Source organism: Ambystoma mexicanum, chromosome 2p (genome assembly GCF_040938575.1).
Source record: "Ambystoma mexicanum isolate Mex_15411 chromosome 2p, UKY_AmexF1_1, whole genome shotgun sequence".
In the NCBI taxonomy this organism is placed as follows: domain Eukaryota; kingdom Metazoa; phylum Chordata; class Amphibia; order Caudata; family Ambystomatidae; genus Ambystoma; species Ambystoma mexicanum.
Genome location: NC_090923.1, coordinates 1,007,639,141 through 1,007,656,981, shown reverse-complemented (window position 1 = coordinate 1,007,656,981; position 17,841 = coordinate 1,007,639,141). Strand labels below are relative to the sequence as shown.

At 48.1% G+C, this 17,841-nt stretch overlaps 1 long non-coding RNA gene across 1 annotated transcript in view; it reads left to right on the top strand.

Annotated features, from left to right (window-relative positions):
• The window catches only part of LOC138565983 (uncharacterized), a 120,175-nt gene extending 108,327 nt beyond the window's left edge, over window positions 1-11,848 (top strand). The window contains exon 3 of the long non-coding RNA XR_011301754.1: window positions 11,447-11,848. This is a non-coding gene — a long non-coding RNA (uncharacterized lncRNA). The remainder of the gene's footprint in view (window positions 1-11,446) is intronic.
• Window positions 11,849-17,841: the final 5,993 nt, after the last annotated feature.

Sequence of the window (17,841 nt, the reverse complement as noted above, 5' to 3'; positions counted from 1 at the left end):
ATGCTCCCTCCCTCTTAATGCCCTTACCCTCGCCCTCACTGGAGGGACTTGCCCTTCCCAGTTCCCCACCTCGCCTGCCTCGGGCTCCCACGTCCTTATCGATTCTCAGATGGTTGCTCTCCCCCCGATGCTCTATTACCACCTTTAGAGGCCCACCACCCCTAAAATGCTTCTTTCATTCATGACTCCTCTCGTTCTGCCATATCCATTACTCCAACCGGCGCCTTGCTCCCGTCTTTTGGCGGCAACTTGGTCAATCTTATCCCCCTCCACATTTTCTCTCTCACCATTATCCAATCCCACGGCCTCGGCCTTGGTCTATTGTCTACGGGCTGTCCTCCTCCCATGCAGCGCCCTCATCCAGGTCGATTTGCAAGATGTTTGCTCCTTCTGGCGCTGTTGTGATGCGCTTCTGAGTCCCCTCCCAGTCAAACGCCAAACCAAATGGGAAGGTCCATTTGTAGCTAATTCCTCTCTCGTTGAGTGCCTTGAGCACTGGGCCCATCAATCTTCTTTTCACCAGCGTGCTAGCTGCCAGGTCTTGGAATAATGATATTCGGTGATCTTTGTACATGATCGGTTCCTGTTTCCTTGCTGCCTAGTGGATCGCCTCTTTTTGAGAGTATCTGGTAAATGCCGCCAATACATCCCTTGGTCTTGCTACCGGACCCTTCACTATTCTCCCTACCCTGTGGATGCGGTCCAGTTCCACCCTTTCAGGCGATGATTCTCCCAGGATCCCTGCAAAGATTGACTGGGCCACCCCTTTCAAGTCCTTGTCTGTGACTGATTCCGGCAGCATTTTCACCCTAATATTGATCCTCCTGGACCTATTTTCCATATCCTCAACCTGGATTTCGAGGTTTCGTGTTGCTATGTCGAGTCTTTTGATGGCTTCGCTTTTCGCCATTGTTTCTTTGTCCACTTCCTGTATCGCTTTTTCCAGGAGGTCCATCCTCTCCCCCAGTTGCATCATCTCTTGCCTGATCTCCTCCAAGGCTGAGTTAAGGTCTGATCTCATGAACTGAAATTGCTCTTGGAATGTTTTGAACAAACTGTTCTGTAAGGCCAATATTTCTCCTTGAAAGTCCTGCCTTGACATTGGGGCATGCGCGTCCCCCTCTCCCGCTGAGGCTCCTCCATTCATGCTCTCGGTCGTGGCTCTGGCCATTTCCCTGCTGTCCTGCAAAGGCCAGATGTTGAGGAGTGTTCCCGGGACGTCCACCGGGTTTTGTGGGCCTCTTCCACCCCTTCCCTTTTGTTTCACAGACATTGTTGCCCCTTCTGCTGGCCCTTTCCCCCCTAAGGCGGTAGATGTTTTGCTCTCCTCACCGGGCCCTCAGTGCACTGCCAGGGATTTCCCCCTTCTCCCGCGCTCCCTATAAGGCAGCCTCTCAATCGTTTAGGTGCACTCCCCCGTTCACACTTCTCACCTTCCGCCGTCCCAATAGGGCTCTGCCTCCTCCGGTTTCACCCCCTAGAAGCGTGTCTCAACTGGGGTGCTAGTGTGGCGGGCTTCAATACCAGCGTTTGCCCCCTATCCTCTAGGCTGCTTCGATAGCGGTCGAGCCCCGGCAGGGGCAGTTCGTGGCTTGTTGTCCCCCGATGCTAATCCTTGGCTGGGTATGGCTGGGTATGCCTCAGGTTCAGTTCTGGGGGGTGGGGGCCACTCGGGGTCCTCTCCGACGTCCCGGGTCTTATATCAAATCCCCTGATGGGGTGTGTGGGTAGTTTGGGTGTTCGCCTGGCAGTCTCCCTTTAGAGGTGCCTTGGCTCTCTCCCATGTACTGATTGTCTTCAGAGTGTCCCTGGTGGGTTTGCGGGGTCCTCCCTTTCACTGCTCCCCCATTGATGAGACTTGTCTCCTCTTACCCGCTCGCCCGCAGGCCCCAAGACGGAGCGTCCTCTCCTTCACTCTGTGGCGGGGAGGAGGCCTCGCCACTCGGCAGCAACACCACCTTCTCCCGTGGTTGTAGCTCCTCCCTGCCTCCCCGCTCTGGCCAAATCAGTCCATCAGGCTCCGGGGCGGGCCCATCCGCTCTGAGTCTCCAGCTCCAAGCCCCCGGGACTCCCGCTCGCAGCGCCCTCCTACCTTCAGGCACTCCGCTTCCTCCCCGGGTTCCACACGAGGGTTACCTGGATCACCGCCTCAGGTTCTGCCTGTATGTGTGCTGGGGGGGTTCCTCTTCTCTGCGGCACTTCCGAGCAGCCGGCGGGACCTCTGGCTGGCAACTTCTCAGGCCGCCTTGCGTGGTGCTGCTGATGGGAGCCTCGGTCAGCCCTGTGCCAGTGGACTGGCGCGGCTCTCGCCGTGGGGGGCGGGAAGGCGCCTTCCGCTGTCAGTTTTTCCTCCGGCTACCTCTTTCTTTGTTAGGGGGGTCGTTGTGTCTCCCCCATCTCAGAAGGCGAGCGGGGTGGTGGGCACCTTCGTGTCATTGGGTCCAGGAGAGCGCTGTCAGCACATCTACCTAGTGCTGGCAGCCATCTTCGAATCCCACACAGATTCATATTAAAACAAGCATGTTATCCTTTATAGCACATTGATGATCCTAACATACCTATTTGGTCTTTGGTTGAAAAATCCCTATTCACCATTTTAATTATGTGGACATTTCGCAAATGTCTACATTTCCTAATATGCATAATTTTCCAACATCAGTTATCCCTTATCACCATATTCTGAGATAGTTAACACAAGTAATTTTGATTTTGATTTCAATGATTCTTCAATTTGAAATAACATTTTTATCATTAGAAAAGTTGTATCTCTTTGTTAGATTGATTGGTATGATAGGGGAATTTCACAAATTAAGCACATTATGTATAGCGATTCTCCTAAATCTCATCATAATGTAGCAGACAGATTTGGCCTAAAGCCCCAGGAAGTATTGAGCTATATTTCAATAAGCTGTACTGTGCTTCACTGTATCACCCAACATGAGGTGTCCAATATATTGGTCTCTTTATTTTGATCAAATTGGTGTACACAAAGCTGCAAAAATGTATACGTTTATCTCTGATCATTCTTGTTCATCTGCCAAGACTACTAAGACTAATACCGAGCTTGCCTGGGAAAAGGATTGTGCTTTTTCATTATCTCTGGAGGATTGCGAGAAGGTTTAGTTGAAGATTTTTAAGACTTCTGTTACAACTGAGGTAAATCAAGCACTGCTTTTAATTTTTCATAGAACTCTAATCACTCTGCAAAGAATTTCAATTTCAAGAATTTGGGCCAGATTTAAAGAGTAGTTGCTGGCCTTGCAATGATGAAGACTCCTCATTGAAGCATATGCTTTTCGACTGTCCAGCGGTGCATTCTTTTGGGGGGAAAGTACATCCTTGCATGTAGTCAATTTTTGGATTTTCATCAGACCTATTCTTCCCTGATATCGTCTAAGGCTAATTTCTGCTATTTCGGACAGCATGCTGAATGCATTTGCTAACTGCATGTTATTTGAATTGTTTATTGTTTTAGCTCTTAGAGTTGTCACATCTAAGTGGAACACTTCCACTGCTATATCAATTAGTGCATAGTGGAACACAGTTTGTGCTACCCATAAAGGAGAAAGTTTCTGTGCTAACTGAGCTTGTGATTTCTTTCTTTTTGAAAAGAAATGGTCACCCTTCGCTAATTTCCTGCTTTCAAATGGCTCTGTTCACGTCATTCATACATAATGAAGAGAATTTAATGTTCTTAAGCCACCATGATACATTATATTTACTGATTAATGTGACATTGTAAGAGTGCTAACCCTTTCAGGATAAGAAGGGCACCCCTCTCAGCTTGGGGAAGAAAGCCTACAATGGGGTTCCCAGAGTCAGTCCTGTCGCAGAGGCGGGGTGTGGGAGTTAGGAGGACTCAAGTCTATGTCCCTTTTACCTGTGAGTGCATGACTGAACGGAGTACCAATTTTTCTTGCATCCATATTCGTTATGCAAAATGCTGGCCAGTTCCTTTCTTTTTGCCCCTTGGGACTATATCACCCAGAAGGCTTGGCAGTGAAGGAAAGAGCAAGCAACCCAACTGGGTGAGAGCCAGCGAGGTACTGTAGAACCACGGCGCAACCCAAACATGGTCCGAAGGTGGACGTGCACCCAAATCAGAATTGGCCCACAAAAACTACCTGGATGTGGCAGCTGAACTCATCGATAGGGACTATTGACAGGAGGTGAACAGTCCTTTCATCAACCAGAAGGAGCTCCTATACCGAGTGGACATAAATCCAAGGGAAGAAAGGTACGAACCATTACCCACTCCTGGTCCCAAATCAATTCCGGAAGGTGGTGATGGAATTAGCCCACTACAACATGACGGCCCGGCACCTGGACTGGGAAAATGCAGAAAACCATCCTAAGCAACACCTGTGAGACACCCTTGCTGACTCATGTTCATGGAAGAAAATGCTGGACCTAGGTGTAATCGAAAGATCCTACAGTAAGTAGTCATCCCTGATCGTATTGGTACCCAAGCCAGATAACAGCTGGAGGTTTTGTATCCACTTTCGACAATTAAATGAGATCTCTAAATTCAATGTGTACCCCATGCCCCGGACAGACAAACTAGTGGACATGATAGGAGGGGTGAAATACCTTTCAACACTGAATCTTACTAAGGGGTATTGGCAGGTGGCCCTGGATGAAGACGCCAAGTACAAGACAATGTTTTATACATCTGAAGTCTCTTACATTTCACAGTCCTATGGTTTTGTCTCTGTGGGGCGCATGCTGCATTCTATCAGCTTATGGATCACATTCTGACCCCCTGTTGGACCATCCCTGGGATATATCTAGGTGATATTGTTGTAAATAGTAGGACATGGGGAGATCACTTTAAACTGCTGACAGCAGTTTGTGAACTCAGAAAGGCCCACATGACGGACAATCCAGCGAAGTGTACCCTAGCACTATCATCTGTCAAATACCTTGTATTTCAAGTAGGGAATATATTAGTTTTGCCCCAACACAGCAAAGTGGAGGCTGTTTAAAGTGTCCCATGGCTCCTAACAAAGAAAGATATTCAAGCTTTTCATGGGCCAGTAGGATACTACCGAAGATTCATCCCAAAGTTTTCAGAACTTTCAGCCCTCTTAAAGGACAAACTGGCCAAGGCTCATACCAACCCTACAGTATGATCACAAAGCCCTAACAGCTTTTGAAAATAAAAGACACCCTCTGTAGGAGCAGTTATGTTGCAGATCGATTAGAGGAGGAGAAGCCAATCTTATTTATCAGTCAAAATCCCTTCCTTATGTAGAAAACTTATCCAGTAGTGGAAATGGAGTGTCTGATGGTAATATTGATGGTATATCAGACGCTCCCTCCTTTTCTCTCTCTCTCTCTCTCTCTCTCTCTCTCTCTCTCTCTCTCTCTCTGGCCACCTACTCTGGGCCCTCTTCCTGCTCCTTCCTGTTGGGCTAAGAACCTTGGTGTCATCTTCGAATCCACCCTCTCCTTCTCGCCTCACATCGCTGACGTCTGTAAGAAGTCAAACTATCAGCCGCACCTTCTCAGAGGTATTCTTCCTTTTCTCAGTTTCCCCTAGAAGCTCACTGTCTCCAGAGCTCTAGTCCTCTCCAGGCTGGACTATAGCAACAGCCTCTTTCTAAATCTTCCTGCCTCTACTCTTAGACCTTTACAATTTTTCCAGAACAGGACTGCGAGACTTGTCCTTGGCCTCAAACCCAGGGATAGTATCTCTCCAGCACTGAAATCTCTTCACTAGCTCCCTGTGGCAGCAAGAATCAAGTTCAAGACCCTCTGCATCGGCAACAAGGCTTTCTGGGGCCTGGGACCGCTCTACCTCCAACTTTCTCTTCCAAAACATCTTCCTTCTCGAGCTCTACACTCATCCACCTCCAACTCTCTGAGGGTCAGACACTTCTCCAAGCAAAGAGTTGGGGGCATATCTATCTCCTCGGCTGGGACCTCCCTCTGGAACAGCCTCCCTGTCTCTCTCAAATTTGAGCAGCGGAACCACCTCTGGTTCCGGAAGCAACTCAAGGCCTTCCTTTTCGCTTCCGCTTTCTCTCTTCCTTTTCCCTGCAGATGCACATGATTGCTCCGCGCACTGGTGTAAAGACTGGAGGGGGGTGTCTGTACTTCTGCTCTCTATATGGTAGAGGAGAGGCACAGAGGACCCCAGCCAAGATTCTCTATTATTGGTACGTGGTCGAGCAATCAAGGCCTAGCTTCTCAGGAGGTGATGCAGGCTGGTTCTTAAGTACAGTGTAGTCCCCAAGCACCCACAAAGGAATGTCCGCACACTGTATCGGTTAAAACACAGCCTTTATATAATTAATATTCAAGGTTATATACAATATCACAATAACACACTTTGTGCTCAGAAAATCAAAATTGTAAATACATACAGTTCTACAGTGGTACCACAAATATTATCAGATCTCATTAAAGTGCATCAACTATACTGTCAAAAAGCCCACACAGATCAATAAAGAGGAAACCAGCATTAGAGAGAGGAAGGAAAGCAAGATGGTTGAACAATTGGCAGAATACTGGTCATTACCGTTAAACACAGCTCTGTGTGGAGATCCCCCCACCTGGGCAACCTGTAGAATAAAAATACAAGCCCAGTCCATATATTGTTCACACTAGACTTCCCAATAGTTCTGCAACCCAAAAGTACCTGCCGTTGTAGCGTTCCTCGACAGGGAATCGACGGCCCTTCTTGAGTGCCCTCCCTTTAAGGCAATAATCACGGGTCGTCAAATGTCTGACGGAGAACAGGATGAGCTACGACAGTGAAGTGGCAGCTTTGTTCCTAGCGGTGCTCGTTGACGGGGGAAGCGTAAACGTCCTGCAAGGAAGAGGCATGTGGGATGGTATACACGCATTTCGTCGAAGTATTTTTCAACGTGGGACATTTCATCGCCAACATTTTCATCGACCAAAACTCGTTTTTGAAAAAATCTTTTTTGGTGGGTGTTTTGTTGGGGTTGGGGTATGATTATTTAATTAAGGGGGGGTCTGGGGGTGGAACCCCCCCAGAAATAAAAAAAATAAAAAAAAGAGTTTTGGTCGATGAAAACGTGGCGATGAAAAGTCCCACATTGAAAAATACTTCGGCGAAATCACGTGGAACCATGTGGGACACCTCGGTGTCGAGAGTTCTGGACCACAAAGAGTTTGAAGAACTGTGACCCAACAAGGGCGTGGAGTCGTCAGCTTCTCTGTGGTCTTTGGGTGGCGGGAAACCCACCAGCGGATGCTCCTCTGCGAGTCGACGGTCAGGCCTTCTCCAGCAGGATACAGCGGCGACGATGCGGACGAGAGCGTCCTTGGATTCGAAGGTTCTTAGGCAAACGGGAGCATGGCGGCACCGGTCGGCAACAGCAGTCAGCAACAGTGGTGGACAACAGTCCGGTTGCTTCTCTTTGTGATTCCGCGGTGGTCCCCGTCTCGGGTCGGCAGCCTGTCGAAGGTCTGTCTACCAGGCTGCGTTGGCAAAGATCTGCTGGTGCACGATGGTCCCTCGTAACTCGGAAGAGGGCGCCTTACCAGGTCCTCTCTGGGTCAGTCCTTGGAGGCACAGCAGCTTTCAGATTGTGAAGGAGAGCACAATCTGAAAGCAATTCTTCTCGTCCAGCAGGGCTTCAAGGTTAAGCTTCAGTTACTCCAGTTACCCGTCGTAGTAGACTTCAGCTTCTGAATACGATTCCTAGCAGAGAGAGGTCCCCAGATATACTGTTAATCTCCCATTCATTCCGCTGGGTCATACTCAAGCATCCAATCACGGCGAAGGGCATTCATGCAGGCAGGCAACCAATCAGGCACACAGGGCATTCAGCCCATTCACTTCTCTCCAGACACTCACAACAAGTTATGTGTATTGGGACAAGTACCCAGCCATTCAACACTCCACACTGCATTCATACCGGTTTCGGGCAGGGCTGTCTCAGTCATTGTGTAAAACACCAGATACTAGACACCCACAACATAGAATGCGTATTCGTCACACACTCCATTCACCGAGGCAGGTCCCACCCACAGGCGTACCCACAACATACGGTCGTTGAGAAGGCTCCAGCCAGTCTGGTCAGCACTTCCCCATACTACCATATATGGAACTTCCACCCAACAGCCAGTCAGGGGGAAGGGACAGAGTCAGGGTTCCTGGGACTTCAGGAAGATCCAGGTAACAGGCGATGGAAGGCAAAAGGCCACGGCAGCCATCTTGTCTCCATCCGGAATCTACCGATTCCAATGACAGGGCCTGGGCATCCCAAAATGGAGGACGCTCAGGGCACCAGTCAATTCAGCACGGAGCTGCCACCAGCCCGTACCCTGCTCTGTGGGTCACACATAGGTGCCCAAAAACATACACTAGGGCACAGGGTTGTACCCCTACCCATGGGTGCTATAAGGGTATCCCATGGGTCTGTTCACCAAAACCAAAGGAGAGAGCTGCACCGCCAGGAGTCCCACATGAACTCCTGCGCAGAAAACACGACGGAACACACGATAAAAAGCAGTAAAGGACAAGGATATGGAGGCCCTGTCCCTCCGATGCATTTCCAGCATCACAACTGTTCACCCTCTGAACTCGGGCCCAGACTCCTGCATGCCCAGTTGCCCTCGCACTGCCTCTGGGATCCCCAGCCCTAAGGTTCTGTATGTGCAACCCTAAGGTCCCTTCTCTCTGCACTTATGAGCCACCCGGTGGCTGCACTTGAGTTAACTGCACTTCCCCTTTCCCCTGCCCACTGGCACTACTCCCCTTCCCTCTTCACTGCACTTGCACGATTTGAATGACACAAGGCCTAGTGAAATCATTATTTTGTCCTCTCTTTGTTTCTCCCTCCTTGTCTTTTTGCGCCTAGAAACACTTGTGTACAGGCACGTTATAAATGCCACATCTATCATATCATAACCAGCTGCCAATTTAAATTTGTCACAGACCATGCTCCCTTGGTGTGGCTGGCTCAAAATAAAGACACCAACCCTCACATCCTATGATGGCTCTTGGCCCTCCAACCATATTTCTTCAGGGTTGAACACCGGGCCAGCTCCAAGCAATCCAATGTAGATGTGTTCTCTCAATATCCCCAGGTAGCTAAATGCCCTGGGAAAGAGGAGAAAGGGTCGAAGTGTGTGACAGAGATAGGGAGAACTACCATGGGGTTTTTCCAGCACCTGTCCTACCCCAGGGGTGGGATGTGGGAGTTGGGAAGGCCTGAGTCTCTGTCCCATCTACCTTTGCCTGCATGACTGAACTTTGTACCACCTTTTCTTGTCCATACAGGCTATCCACAATGCTGGCCATTTTCTTTACGTTTGTCCTGTAAGACTACATAACCCAGAAGGCCTGGCAGTGGCGCAGAGAGCATGCAATCAAACTGGGTGAGACCCAGCAAGGAACTGTAGTGCAATCCAAACATCAAACCGGCAATCATGACGCTATACGTGACACAAACTGTAGCATTGCTCCTACCTTCAGCAGAGCTGTAGAGTGGTCCCCATATCGAACCGGCACATCAGAAGCCCCATTCGGTCCTGAAATGAACTTGAAAATTGATTGTATTATGAGCAGACCACCATTACCAACTTCCAGTGTACCAGCGTATAAAAAAGGGTGTGGAGCTTAAAGCCTGAAATGCGTGTTTGCTTACCTATAACCCAACCGTTGAGCAAAAGGAAGACGGCAGTTTGCCCAGTGAACTAGCTGAGGGAGGGAAACAATCGAAGGAGACGAATAAAAGAGAAATGGCGATCAAGGCAGTGTGGGCTATTCAGGTGAGCCCCTAGCGAGAGAAAATGGACCAACAGACCAAGCGAATACAGGACGGTGCAGTGGAGTGTGGAGTAGGATTGCGTAAAGAGTGTGCAAGGTGAGGTATTGGTTGGCAGGCAAAAGTGGTACTTGAATATGAGAGTGTGGGCAAGGTGAGTGAGTGAGACTAACCGAGAGAGAAAGTAGGGAGTGAATGAGACTGCGTAGGAAAGTGACTGGGAGAGTGAAAGAAGGGTGACTGAGGTAGAATTTTAATGTGAAGAATAGAGTAGTAGAGTGGAGAGGACAGAGCAGTGAAGGGGAGAGGCGAGAGTAGCAGCGTTAGGAGGGAGGACTAGTGGAGTAAAGAGGGGAGAGTAGTGGAGTGGAGAGGGAAGTGTACTAACTGGAGTGGAATGGGGAGAGTAGTAGTGTAAAGAAGAGAGAGTAGTAGAATGGAGCAGCACGAGCAGAAGCAGAGAGTGCAGGAGAGTTGAAATAGAAGAGGGATCATCGGATGGACAGTGAGAGAAAGAGAAAAGGAGAGACAGGAGAGTGGGAGGAAGAGAGGGGGTAGAGAGTGTAGGAAATGGAAAGGAGGGATAGAGCAACAGGCCTAGCTACAAGGCACCTCTCCTGGACAATGCTTGTGTTGTGGGCAGAGGTCAAGTCCTACCTAAAAAAAAAAAGTTGGGGATCATTAACATACACAATGGGATGTGACATCACCAGAAATTTGCATAGCATGGTGAAATATGAAAATTTCATTCAATTGGCTTTGCATAACAGTACAAATTGCACAGGACGAATGGCATTGTCTTTCATAAAACCAACCCAACAAAAAAACCAAGGGAGGATATTATCTCCTAATAGTGTTTTGAAAACGTTAAAAGGGGTGCATATTTTTAAAACTCCAAGAACCAAAACCAATGTTTTCTCTGTAACATGCAGTCCCGAAAGGTGACATTTCACCTTCATTTGTGTTTCCTTTTTCATCAGGTTATATGGTGCAGGGGTAAAGTGCCTGGCCTGCGAACCTGGCAACCACAGTTCAAGTCCTGAGTTTGGTGTAAATTCATAAATTGAAAATAAACAGTAATGTTTCTTGTTTTACACCCAGCCTCTAAAATACTAGCGGGGGGGGGGGCATCCCACCTCTGACAATAGTGGGTGGACCCTCGACCTGAGCTCTGATTGTGGGGACCGAGGTTAGGATTCACCTAGATTGCTCTCACAAGAAGAGAGAGAAAGGGTATTTGCCCTTAGACCATCATGACCAGTCAATCAGTTATTAGACAGTAGAGGTTACCCATCTCTAGTGGCCATCCTGGGGTTTAGGAATGCAGGGATAGAGAGGGAACCACCCAGGAGAGACGGGTGAGAGAGGAATGGTCTTTAGTGAGCCCCTTCTCAATTATTTCTATGAAAACCCTTCAACTGTCTTCTCGAGTTGGTGTGTTATTAAGGCCGTTTCTGACATTAATATGTTTTTAACATTTACTACCTGTCCCTGCATGAAAGGGCATTCTTTAACATCCACTTGCTGACATAGTCGGTTCAAGTGTCCCTGCCACCATAACCAAGCCCTTTGTAGACTTGGTAGCAAGATGGGTATCACCCACCCACACAAGTAATAAGAGTGAGCAACAAATGAAAGAGTACAGCTTTAAATCTTGTGGTTTGTAGGTTACTAACAACGTTGCTTTTCTTCTGTTGCAGCAAAATTGCATGGTGATCCCAGTCGAGGAGGAAAGATTCCTTGACAGACGGCAGCCGCAAACATTGTCCTTCAGCCATGAAGGCCGGATCTGGTGTGACAGGCGCTCGCTCTCAGGATATCTGGACTTCTCAACAGTGGTATCGTAGCATAGGCTACGTTCCATGCATGGTATGGGAGGAAAGAATACAATTCTGGTGCAAACTACTAACGGGGCATGTTTGGCCTGGTAGTGATGTGAAGTCATCAGGAAATAATTAGGAACCAGAAGTGACATATGTCACCTAGATGTACATTTAATGCCTAGAGTTGACACGGGCCACCTGGAAGTAATTGTTTCAGAAGCTTGGTTCACTTGAGCACCAGGCAGCGCTAAGATCACTTGTAACCTAATTTCTGGTAAAATAAATATGTGGCCTGTTTTACTCCAAACAAGATTAGTATCAACGATTTGTAACACTGATTTACAGAGCATAGGACCAGTGTCCTTAACAATGGGTGAGAGTATGTGGATGTAACGTAAATAAATATAAGACCAGATGATGTAGGGGAGGTAGAAACATGAAGCAGGGACAAGGACAGTAGAGCATGATTTAGGAACGGGATAGTGGCCATAATACGGGATAGCCCAGCTAAAGCGATTCAATGCAAAACAAGCTGTAAGCTTAATGCCCACACCTTTTCAATTGTCTTAAATGTGTTCATTTGCTGATGACGAAGACTTGATATGGGGTTTGCATAGCTTGACTCCCAATTCCTAACAGCACTGAGAGAACACTGTTTATTTATGCGGGGGCTGCACCAATCCGAATCATGAGCGCGATGTAAGCCTTTTCTCGCCTTCTATTCCGCCCATGTATATCAGTGCACCAGTGTGCAGATGACACACAGCTCTACTCAAAGTGAACCAGTAGAGGAGGAGAGAATGAGCCGAGGCTACCTCTCCTTTCAAGCGCTAGGCGGATGTCAGAATCTATCTAGAGTTTAGTGGAAGAACATTAGATTACACTAGTGGAACACAGTGTGTTGAGAAACATAACAGTTTCATTCTGATAAAAATACAGACTAAAATCAAAACAGACATGACAAATTGACACAGTCTAGGGTTGTACATAAATGCTTGACAGAAAAACAATGGTGAGACAAGTCTCACCATGAGTCATGCACTTAGCTGTGGCTCAAAAAACATCTTAAAAATTCATTGTGCATCGGGAAATACCCAGAATTGGTTTCATGTTCACATACAAATGTCATTCATTGTATTTCTGTCACGCTTGAAAGGCGAGGTAGCCTTGACTCATTCTCTCCTCCTCTGCTGTCATACCCCCAACAGTCAAAAAAGAGGGCGCCCCAGCCTTTTGTTTTCTGCCCCTAATTGAACCATCCAAACCTGCGTGACAAGCACATATCTGCAGCTCAACCCAACAAAAACATAGAACATTCTATTACGCCATCCCTCGAAAAACATAGACCATTCAAGCATGGCTAAATGATATGCTAATAGAGGGGTTCTCATTTCAGCCTCCCCATCAGAAAAATATTTAACAGCAATCTAACGTTCAGGCCACATATCACAAAAAAAATAAAAACACCTGGTACCAGCTAGCTCTCCTGCAGAAAATCATTCTTTATCTCACTCCATTGAAGTTACGCACCACGGTTCATGGCGTTGAGGTTTCGAAGCTGGATGGCAGCAATGTCAAGCTCGCTGGGGCGTTGCATCACTCCCCCTCCCCCTAGAGGCACCCAGCATGTGGCAATGTGCTTAACCCCCAGAACCAAAACTATTACATTGGCGGCATATTCCAACCAGAATATTGTTTAAGACAGCATGCATCACATATAAGGTAGTGAACGCCCAGATGTCAGCCTACCTGCTATGAAACTCCAATTCTGGCAGGTCACGCAGAGCTAGAAGTAAAACCATCTCCAGGCTTGAATCAAGCTAGCCAACAGGAGCAAACAAAGGAATCAGGCATTATTGTGCTATGCACCTGCGCGTTGTCAATGACACTGGGCATAGTACGATAGTTGTTTTGTTCACCCTTGTTCCCCTCCCTTGCCTCATCGCACTCTGAAACACTTGTGTACGAGCGCGATACAAATAAAATATCAATATCTATATGCTAAAGCACACTGAAACATTTTTTATTAGAACAGGTCTGGATCTCCTTCAGTTGAGGAAAAGCGTAAAGACTTAGCTTTTTTTTAAAAAAAAGAATTTTTAGGAGTGTTAGATAGTTGTTTAATGCTCAGAGGCTTCTTTTAAAACACTTTCTTTACTGGTAGACTTAAGCAAAACATGGCACAGATACAGTATGATAAAATAATTGACTCGCAGGTTGAAGCTGGTAATAGTTACATGGAAATCTTGTTGGATACAACATGAAGAAAATAACCCGAAGAGACGAGGGGAAATAAACATAAGGAGGAAAAGGAGAAGGCGAGGGAACATCTATGGATGGAACGCATCAGACTCCGATGAGAGGGACCGAGCCTCGAGGGCTAGGGTCACAAAGTCTGTGGAGCCACAGATGAGTCAGGTGTTGGGCTCGTACATAGGAGGTACATCCTGAGCGGAGCCCATATGCCAATGGGACGGGATTGGGATGGCTGCATATATGCCCATTGGTCTTCCATGTCATTTGCCCACACTAGATCCTTTAACCAGTGGTCTTTGTTGGGGTAATGCATGCTAGTCCATTGCAGATACAGCGTTCAGCCAAAAGGAGACCTAGACGTACAAATTTACAAACACCGCCCAAAAAGGGGTAGGAGTTGTGAAACAGGCACGTCAGGGGACAACATCGCACATACACCATTCCAGAATGGTGAAATTCGGCGACATTCCCACAACATGTGAAAATACCTGGCGTTAGGGAACAGACAGCGTGGGCATGCTCTGGTACCTTCCTTAGAAAACAGATGTAGTTGACCAGGGGTATAGTGATAGCAATGTAGCACCTTTAGCTGAATTAGTCTAAATCAGGAGTTACATGAAACTTTGTGCACACATATCAGACCATAGGTCATCATTTATGTTATGTTATGTTATGTTATGTTACTTTGCATTTATATAGCGCCTTATGCACCATTGGTATGTTCTGAAGGCGCTGGTAGGTTGAACGCCCTTAGGAACCTAAGTTCAAGTCAGTAGAGAGTGTAGAGAGAGTCAAAGGTGCGTGTGAGCACCGGATATGTGTGCAGCTGGTGTGGCATTCGTGTGATAGCTGCTTCTTAGCGGTAGGTGTGGTGGTTGAGAGATCAGGAGTATGTGTTCGTTCTGGCAGGATTTGTCCAGACCGAAAGTGGCTGCGTTAGGCCTGAGGAGAACGCCTGGCTGGGGGTGTGTAACCAGCGGTGTTTATTTAGATTGATGGGGAGTATGCGGCAGATGTTGATATGAGAACAGTTATACCGAATGGTGTCATGGTATCTCTGTGTTCTAGTTGAGTGGTGGTGTAAAGAAGAGAGTAAGCGTGGTGATGTGATATGATTGGTTACATGATGGTTCAGACGTTCTCTGCACTCCAATCCGTTCCATGCACTCCGGTCCACTCCACGCACTCTGGTACCACTCCACGCACTCTAGTCCGCCTCACGCACTCCAGTCCGCCCCACGTACTCCATTCTGTACCACGCACTCCCGTCCGCCTCCAGTCCGCTTCACTCACTCCAATCCGCCCCACGCACTCCAATCCGCTCCACACACTCCAATCCGCTCCACGCACTCCAATCTGTTCCACGCACGCCAATCCGTTCCACGTACTCCAGTCCGTTCCACATACTCCAATCCATTCCACGTACTCCAGTCCGTTTCATGCATTCGAATCTGTTCTATTTACTCCGATCCATTCCGTGTATTCGGAGTTGTTTATGCACTTTATCCACATATTTCACCCGTACCATCTACATACTTCATCCGCTCCATCCACATATTTCACGCGTTCCATCCACATACATCACTGGTCTCATCCACATACGTCGCCCGATCCATCCACGTACGTCGCCCGTTCCATCTACATATGTCGCCTGTTCGATCCACATATGTTACCCGTTCCATCCACAGACGTCATCCGTCTACATACTTCACCCGTTTCGTCCACATACGTTACGCATTCCATCCACCTACGTCATCCGTTCTGTTCACATACATCGCTCGGTCAATCCATATACGTTACCCATTCCATCCACATACTTCACACGTACCGTCTGCTCTACACATTCAGCGGGTCTACGTACTCATCCGCTCTACGCAGTCATCCGCTCTGCGCATACTTTCGTTCTAGGCACTCATCCGATCTACATGTTCTACTCATTCATCCGCTTTACGCAACTCATCCGCTCTGCGCAACTCATCCGCTCTATGCAACTCATCCGCTCTACGCAAATCATCCGCTCTACGCAGCTCACCCGCTCTACTCAGCTCACCCGCTCTACACAACTCATCCGCTCTACGCCAGTCATCCACTCTACGCCAGTCATCCGCTCTACGTAACACGTCTGCTCTAGGCACTCGCACTCTCTAGGCCTTTGCACTCTCTAGGCACTCGCACTCCCTAGGCACTCGCATGTTCTGCGTGTTCACCTGCTCTACTCACTCACCCGCTCTACACACTCACCCTCTCTATGCACTCACCCGCTTCAACATTCACCCGCTCTACGCGCTCACTCCCTCTATGCGCTCACTCGCTCTACACGCTCACTCGCTCTTATGCATTCCTCCTTTCTTACGCACTCATTCGCTCATTTGCACTTGTCTGTTCCATATACACATCGGCTCTATCCACTAGTCTGTTAAATGTAATCATCCGCTCTACACACTCCTCCACTCTTACATCCTCCTCCGCTCAGCGCATTCCTCCGCTCGCCGCATTCTTCCTCTCGGTGCACTCTTCCGCTCGGCGCACTCTTCCGCTCTGCTCGCCCATCCGCTCTGCTCATCCATCCTCTCTGCTCACCCATCTGCTCACACATCCACTCATCGGCTCTACACACTCATCCGCTCTACACACTCATCCGCCCTACACACTCATCTGCTCTACAAACTCATCCGCTCTGCTCACCCAACCCCGCTGCTCGTCCATCCGCTCTGCTCGTCCATCCGCTCTGCTCCCCATCCACTCTGCTCACCCATCCGCTCTGCGCGCTCTGCTCGTCCATCCGCTCTGCTCACCGATCTGCTCTGCTCACCCACCCGCTCAGCGCGCTCATCTGCTCCACACACTCATTCGCTCTACACACTCATCCGCTCTACACACTCCTCCGCTCTACACACTCATCCACTCATCTGCTCTACACACTCATCCGCTCTACACATTCATCTGCTCTACACACTCGTGCGTTCTACACACTTCTCTGCACTTACGCACATATCCGCTCTACGCACTCATCCGCTCTACACATCCAGCTGCTCTACACATTCATCCGCTCTACACACTCATCCGCTCTACACTCTTGTGCGTTCTACACACTTCTCTGTACTTACGCACAAATCCGCTCTACACACTCATCCGCTCTACACATCCAGCCGCTTTACACATTCATCCGCTCAACATACTCATCCATTCTATACACTCATCTGATCTATACGCTCATCCGACCTATATGCTCATCCGATCTACATACTCATCTGATCTACACCTTCATCTGCTCAACGCATTCATCCGCTCGGCGCATTCATTCGTTCCACACGCTTCATCCATTCTAAAGATTTCATCCACTCCATTCACTTCATTCGTTCATCATGCATTGCATCCATTTCATTAATTTAGATCTCCTTACTGTTTTCGTACAATTTATTCTTATTATCCACTGCATTGCTTAGTTCTACTCTACTCGTTCTATTCTGTTTGTCCTTTTATTTTGTATTAGTGGTTGTTAGATGTCAATTTCTCACATCTATTAGTTTGTTTGATTGGTGTCATTGAGATGCTGTTATTCTTTTTGGGTTAATTTGCGTGCAAGTTGGTTTTAGGGGAAGAGCCAGGTTTTCAGAAGTTTGCGGAAAGACATTAGATCCTCAGTTAGGCGGATGTGGGGTGGGAGTGCGTTCCATAGTGTGGGGGCCAAGGCTGAGAATGATGATCCGCTTAACCTGGCTGAGTTTGTCTTAGTTATGACTAGGAGGTCGGCTGAGCTTGATCTTAGAGTGCGTGGCGGGTGATAGGGTTTTAGCTTGTCTTGAAGATATTGAGGTCCGGTTTTATGCAATGCGCGATGGGAGATGAATAAGGTTTTGAAAGTCATCCTTCGGGCCACTGGCAGCCAGTGCAGAGTCTTAAGGGCTGGGGAGATGTGGTCTCTTGGGCCGAGCGCAAGTAGCAGTTTGGCTGCGGCGTTTTGTGTCCTTTGAAGTTTATTCAGTTGGTAATCGTGGACTCCGAGGTAGAGGGGT